We start from the raw sequence: 6,000 nt of genomic DNA, 5'->3' as shown, positions 1-6,000 counted from the left end.
CCAAAAATATTATAAGACTACATCCCAATGTGCAGAACACATCGCAGGGGAAAAGAGAAATGTTGTAGTAAACTATTAAAAAACTCCACTTCTCAGTCTCAAAACAAAAATTTTTGAGGGGAGGCAAAAAATTATGTTATTTTTATCTATCTCAGTCAACAATGAGAAATTCCACACTCTAAAAGTACTGCAGTATGGGGCAAGAGTATTGTTATAGCTACATCTCTTGAATTTCCTGGCACTATGGGTTTAAGAGAAGCACTTTATCTTAGCTTTACTTGCCCGCCAACTTAATGTTTCATGGAGTTTTTTATCTAATTTAGAAAAGAGGAATAGATCAGAGGAAAAGGGAAAAAAGCCAAACAAACCTTATCTGTACAACACTACCTTTTTTCTGGCTACAGAGGTCTTCATTAACTCTTGCTGTATTTCTTGTGGTTAACTTCCATAGTTTACAGTAAGAGTTCTGGTTCCGTTTGTAAAACACACAAATAAACAAATGAAACAAAAAATAGACAAACAAAACCCAACAACATTTTGCATGGTCCCCATCTAAAACCATCAGAGCTCCTAACTTTTTTTCTAAAATGGCTAATTTTCCTTGTTTTCACAGCAAAACTCAAATGGATAGGGATATATGCATGAGGAAAGAAACAGTAATAAGGAAAGGAACAATTCTGGCTTAGGTAGCAAGGTAGATTATCTAATACTGACAGAATTTATGGTCATTATACTGTTGTCTTACAATTTTTAAATTTTTGTTTTGCTAATTATAATACTGTTCTAGAGTTTTAGCTGGACATCTTTTTAAGTTAGGGTTTCCTTCTGAAGGAAGATCTCTATATGTATATGTATGTTTTTATACTTATTTATATATACCACATCTTTGAGAGGGATTCTTGAGCCATTTCCAAGTGTTTACATTTCCCTGTAATTTGACAGAGCATCATGAACTTCATCAGAACCACATAAAGGTGGGAAGCAGATAAACATATAGTATTTACAAAGATCAATGCTTTTGACATTTTCAAAACAGGTTGTTATATTTCTGGCACTTCGACCCTGCAACTCATACCTTATTCTTAAGAAACTCCATGAACTACATCTGTTAAGGGACTCACAGTCATTTTCTTCCCAGGGCCAGCTGGTCTTGCAACATTTTTAAAGGCCACTACTTATGCTGTCAAGGACATCTCATACAGTTACTCCTACTAGTTTCACAGAGCAGCTGTGGGCCCTTTCTGCTGTCCTGGTGGACCATTCTGAGTGAAGACTTCATAAAAAAGGCACTGCCAGGGCCTGGGGGTGTGAACATGAAAGGCACAGAGAAGTGGTTGAACAGTGAAAGGGCCTGATTGTTTTTTAACATCAAGCTGAGTGAAGCACAATAAATAAACAAATTTAGGTTTTACTGTAGATCTAATACTGAATAGGTCTAAAAGCCTTTTATATGTATTTACTTTAAAATATCTTTTAGTAATCCAAGATATTTTTACTAAAATAGACATCAGCTTTAGCAATTACTAAGCATGTGCAGCTCTCACTGAATTCAGTCTGTCACGAACAAAATATTTTTCTTTTAATCCACTTCTCTTGTAAAACAAACTGCCTTTACTTCTGCCTAACATGTTGTAGCCTGAAGATAACCCACAGCAGTTCTGTTACTAGAAGTGCCCATAACATGGTATATTCAAGCTCTGCTAGCTGAAGACAAGGCTGCCATGTTATCCTATTGACAAAAGGGAACTTAGAGGAAAACCCTATTGATCTTCTCTACTGGTACATAATAGAAATATAGTTTGCGTTACAAGAATTTAGTTAATTTTCCTCATTTTTATGAGCTGACAAGCAACATTTTGAGTTATTTTAAAAAGTTTGTTTCTAATTACCTTAATATATATGATTCTATTATTACCTGACAATAGAAACAACACTCAAGGCAAGACTTTCTTCTTTTGACTGCCCATAGTCTCCATTTAAACACTGTAAGCATACTTGATTTTATATATACACAAATATAAACATTTTTTGAATACTTTTGCTATAATTTATACTACTGTGGAGAGTGATTTGTTTTGATGTTTTCATATTAGATATTTATATCTACACCTTTTCATAGATATCCAAATTTTGACCTTGATAATCTTCAGATTTGTATTTGTAATCTGCAAAAGATTATTCCTGAATAAGTCTTGCAAGCTGAGCCCAGAGGTTTAAACTATTAAAATTGAATGTGAAGTAGGTCATTAATAATATTCCTCAAAAGCAATTTTAGGTAGGTGGGATGATTTCCTTAGTATCTTGAAACCAGACAAGATGATTTAGAGCTGTATGTGATCAACAAAGTAAACAATTTTTTTTTTGTCTATGTTCTGGTAGTCACTTATTATTTGAATTATTAATTCTTGACTAAGGTAGTACAAATAAGGTAGTGCATCTTTTCTGAAAGAAATGCAGAATGGGAGCTGTTACCTCTAATGACTCTTAAATGCTTCAAACCCATCTTGAAAAATTGCCAAGGGGCAGAAATGCAAATGTTTGCTGAAGGAACCTAAAACTTAACTGAACTATTTTCTTATCCAACGACTTAGAACTAGCATTGCTAAGAGATCTTTTTTTTTTTTTTTTTTTCCCTTAAGAAAATTACCAGCACTGATGAGATCAGGGAGGGTCTACATTTATTCTTTGTAAGACAAATTTTTGTGAGTCAGGAGTGTGACTGAGACTGGTCAGTGATGTTGATGAGAAAGAGATAGTTTGGTTACTCCTTTTGCTTCTTATCTTGGGGAGAGGAGGAAAAAAATAAGTCCCTTGTTACTTGATCACAGAGGAGAGGACCACAACTTTACAATTTACAAACAAGATATTCAGTCAGCATGAACTGGAATAGGTCACAAAAGGGAGTGAATCAATGAAGCCTCACAAACTATCAGCAGCTGACAAGAGGCTCTCAAAGATAAGGCCACAGCTTCATCAGACGAGTTAGAAGGGTTAAAAAGCAGTATATATAAAACCACCCATAGTATCATCAACCTAATGAACTAACATTTTTATTTCAATCCAGAACTGTACATACCACAAACCCCCAAAAGGACTTTTGTAGTTTGGTAAGTATAATGGACACTCCTATCATTTTGAGTCTTAGGGTGATAGTTGAGCTGCAAGAGCAATGTTTGTCCATACCAAGGACAGGTACTGTGAGTTGATGCCTAAAAGCAGTTCCTGGGAAATGAAAACAGTAGCTTATTTTTAACAAACCCTTCTAGTCAACTGGACAAAACTGCTTCCAGTTTCTGTAAGGACAGCCTTGCTTGAAACTTTGGCCATCCTTTAGGAATTCAAGAATGAATTTGCCATGGGGGAGAAAGTATCAACTCCAGACTGGGGAAGTACTACATAGGAAAAGACACTTCTGTGGAGGTGGCTGGGTGCTCACTGGATGATTTTTTAGTAGTTATTTACTGAGTGATAGCATACATCCATTCACCAGTCATTTTGCACTTTCACAGAGAGGCAGCCATGGTCATACTGTCATCACCATCCATACTTGGTTCTAATGATTTATGTCTTATCATGAAAGTCTTCGTGAATGTTTTTTTTTTTTTTTTCTGCTCTTTATAGATGTGTCAATTATTGCTATCCCACCCAGCTCTACTTTCCCCTTCTCTCTCGTGCCTGCTTGAATTCCTTTAACTGATCAAATTCTCCATCAATTCCAGGATTTATGCTTTGTTGTTTTGTTGGTTTTTGTTTGTTTGTTTGTGTTTAAATTTGCATGTAAACATCCTGCCCTTGCTCAGGAAATCCCTTTCCACTCTTTCATCAGCTTTGGAACTGTAACGTTGCTGAGCTGCAGAGATGCTTGAAAAGAACAGGTAAAGAAGAAACAGTTAACATATTAAGTCCAGTGTATCTTTTTCTGATATATTTAATACACAATATACATGAAAACCGATTTGTGTAATAACTGTTACTCATTGCATTTCTTTGTTTATTCTTTTAATCTTTCACCCTCCTGATCCTGCAGTATCACAGTAAAACATAAAACTGAATGAAAAGAAAAAAAAAAAAAAAAAAACCCAAATGATCCAAAATTGTTGAGAGGGAAATTGAATAGAGAAAATAAAATCAACGATTTGAAATTATCATATGCATTCTCGAAGGGAAGCATATTATGTACCAATTCCTGAACAGTCAAAAGGAAGAATTCTGAGCTGATAAAAATGCAAATGTTTACAGATAGGCTTCTTTCCTAAGGGTGGAGTGGAGGATTTCAGGATGAAATGGAAATACTGTTATGTTACACAAGGACATTGCTAGGCTGCATGGGTGAATGATAGAGCAATTCGGTCATTGTGCCATCTAAGGATGAGTGAGTGGTCTATTGTTTTCCTATCTAGGTGGCTGTTTAGTGTTTTAGGCAACAGATTGATCTTTTAGAGTGCCTCGAACAATCACAAGATGTAGCCTTCAGGGCCTGTTAGGAACGAGCTCAGGGCATCAGCGAGGAGCATGGAAAACAGGAATCTTCTCATGGTGGACTGAAGAGATTCGTCAAACAGTAGTACTGAACTAAGAATGTTAACTGGGAGACATGTACCTGTACAGAAACATTTGGTTCTGCAAAACCCGTGGAAGCTTAAGACACTCATATCTCCTTGCTCACACAAATATTCTCCTAATTTCTCATGCTTTATCTGTGCTCTCCACTTCCACCCAATCTAATAAACTGACAGAGTTTGAACAGGATCAACACTAACAAAACAGACAAGAAAACAGTTTCAATAAAGTTAAGATCTATACACAAATTATGAAAAGCCTGTTTTCTCTCTTCTCAGATCAAGCCTATAATATTTTGCCAAAAGTCCCCTAGTTAATACAGGATGGTGAGGCGGGCCTTTAGATCTGGTCTCCTTAATAATTTTTGACCAAATATTGTAATGATCCAAATACTCTAATTCTTACTCTTAGGTTAAAAGTCTCATAGTAAGTAGATTAGATATAGGCAATCTACTTATATTTGCTGTGACACATTTTCTGTGTCTATTAAAATGTTTGATGCTTGTGTTGTTAGCATGTTGGTCATGGAATAAGCTGAAGTACTGGCACTGATTCATCAAATATGGCCTTTCCAAATGGTCTGCAAACCACTCTGAATTTTCCTGAAATGGTACTGTTTCTTCAAAAGTTAAATTAAGGATCTCCAGAAATATTCCTTTCTGCATCTTGGTTTTGCTTGCTTTATACTGTTGGTGACCTACATTATAGGGAATGTTTTCTGTTAGTCAATTACATGTCCTAATCTTTAGAAACAGCAGGAGCACCTCTTTTTCACAAAAAGAAAATAAAATTTTAAAAATCATGAGGCACGTTGGATACTGAGGATTAATTTGGAAAATTATTAAATCCTCAGGGAGAAGATTCTGTGGAGATATTAGAAATTTCTCCTTATTTCCAGTCAATGTATTGCATGTTTTTATGCTATCTCTGTGTATCACTAAAGAGGAACATTAAATGACTACTGTGTGCCTTGAAAAATGTATCCACTGAGAAAATTCTATCATAAAAGATAATGATGATATGTACCCCTCCCACCTTTGCTTCCTTCATGTGAAGAATATAGGATATTATTGCCATTTCATAGAAAAAGTACTGAAGCACAACCTACCTATCTTCCTTCAAGACAAACGGAAGCAGGTACAGACATGTACCCAAACTGCAGTGCTTTAAACACATCATCTCCTTCTTAGCTGTACCAAAGCTAATTTTATCTGCCCGAGAGCCAGGAGATATGACAGAAATGTGCAGAACACATCTGCCAGTCTTACAAAGCTGTATTGAGAAATGTAATTTCCAAGTGCCTGGGGAAGGAAGCCTCACTGAGCTACAGCCATAAGTGCAGAGGAGGATGCTGAAGTGCAAACAGAATGCAAAAGAATTTGTTTTATATATGTTCAGATAGTTTTATATTATCCTTCTGGGAAGAAATGCAAGAAATCT

This window comes from Anomalospiza imberbis, chromosome 5 (assembly GCF_031753505.1).
Source record: "Anomalospiza imberbis isolate Cuckoo-Finch-1a 21T00152 chromosome 5, ASM3175350v1, whole genome shotgun sequence".
Lineage (NCBI taxonomy): Eukaryota > Metazoa > Chordata > Aves > Passeriformes > Viduidae > Anomalospiza > Anomalospiza imberbis.
The sequence above is the reverse complement of the archived record's forward strand: the minus strand, read 5'-3'. Positions refer to the sequence as shown.